Raw genomic sequence first — 1,968 nt, forward strand, 5'->3', positions numbered from 1 at the left:
CATGGTAGTGGGCACCTGTAGTCCCAGCTACTCAGGAGGCAGGAGAATCACTTAAACCCGGGAGGCGGAGGTTGCAGTGAGCCAAGATCATGCCATTGCACTCCAGCCTGGGCAACAAGAGCAAAACTCCGTCTAAAAAAAAACATTAGCCAGGTGTGTTGGCAGCACCTGTAGCCCCAGCTGCTCAGGTGGCTAGGGTGGGAGGATCACTTGAGCCCAGGAAGTTGAGGCTGCAGTGAGCCGTGATCTGACAAAAAACAAAAACAAAGAAACAAAAACCAAACAAAAACAAAAACTCCATAACCTGACCTCCTCGCTATGAACAAAGCTAGATAGGACATCTCTTTTCTCCCACTGTCCATCACGAAGACTGCCACAGCACTCTGTAAGCTCCCTCATAAAGGCTTTGGACTGATCACCCTGGCGTTTTAGTAGTTCGCCCTGTGGCATTCAGCCCCATCTCCGGACCATTTGGGGTACTCCTTTGTGGGAATTCCCCTGCACCACTTTTGGGGCAGCTCTAGCCAGCCTTGAATTTGACATGATGTAACACAGTGATGGTAAATCATTAACATAAAGAAATGGAAACTTCTGGCTGGGCACGGTGGCTCAGGCCTGTAATCCCAACACTGGGAGGCTGAGGTGGGTGGATCACCTGAGGTCATGAGTTCGAGACCAGCCTGGCCAACAGGGTGGAACCCCATCGCTACTAAAAATACAAAAATTAGCCAGGCATGGTGGTAGGTGCCTGTAATCCTAGCTACTTGGGAGACTGAGGGAGGAGAATCCCTTGAACCCAGGAGGTGGAGGTGGCAATGAGCCAAGATCGTGCCACTGCACTTCAGCCTGGGCCACAGAGTGAGACTTTGTCTTGAAAAAAAAAAAGAGAGAGAGAGAGAGAGAGAAAGAAAGAAATGGAAACTTTCTATGTCAATAATTCCTCAGGTGTTCAGATTTAAGGGGAAAGGCATTCATTGCAAGGAGAACAGACCAACTTGAAAAAGAAGACAAGCAGGGCATGGTGGCTCACACCTGCAATCCCAGCACTTTGGGAGGCTAAGACCAGCAGATTGCTTGAGCCCAGGAGTTCCAGACCCATCTGGACAATATGGCAAGACCCCTCTCTCTACAAAAAATTAAAAATTAGCCAGGCGTGCAGGCACACGCCTGTGGTCCCAGCTACTTGAGGCTGATGTGGGAGAACTCCTTGAGCCTGGACGATCAAGGCTGCCATGAGCCTGGTTCATGTCACTGCACTCCTGCCTGGGCAACAGAGTGAGATCTTGTCTCAAAGAAAGAGAAAAGAAAAAGACAGTAGCCATATACTCTTGCCTATCCCTTTATATAATGGTTTTGTGAAAATTAGAGATTTTATATTCTGGAAAATGGTTTGATGATAACAGATGAACATGAAATTAAGAGTGTGTATCCCAGCTGAGTGTGGTGGCTCATGCCTGTAATCCCAGCACTTTGGGAGGCTGAAGTGGGCAGGTCACCTGAGTTCAGGAGCTCGAGATCAGCATGAACAACATGGAGAAACCCTGTCACTACTAAAAGTAAAAATAAAAAAGTAGCCAGGTGTGGTGGTGCATGCCTGTGTCCCAGCTTCTTGGGAGGCTGAGGCAGGCCAGGCGTGGTGGCACAAGCCTGTAATCCCAGCTACTTGGGAGGCTGAGGCAGGAGAATCACTTGAGCCTGGGAGGTGGAGGTTGCAGTGGGCCGAGATTGTGCCACTGCACTCCAGCCTGATCAACAGAGTGAGACTCCGTCTCGAAAAAAAAAAAAAGTCCTATGCAGTATGAATCCACGTTATATGTATTATACAATATGTAATAAATATTATATATGCATATATAATACAGTACATGGTACATATACTCTATCATTTACATATATGTGTATAAATATTTATATATCTATACAACCACATAAAAGTATAAACATTATATCCTGTCATATAAAGAATAA

The sequence above is a fragment of the Gorilla gorilla genome, chromosome 6 (genome assembly GCF_029281585.2).
Source record: "Gorilla gorilla gorilla isolate KB3781 chromosome 6, NHGRI_mGorGor1-v2.1_pri, whole genome shotgun sequence".
NCBI lineage: Eukaryota > Metazoa > Chordata > Mammalia > Primates > Hominidae > Gorilla > Gorilla gorilla.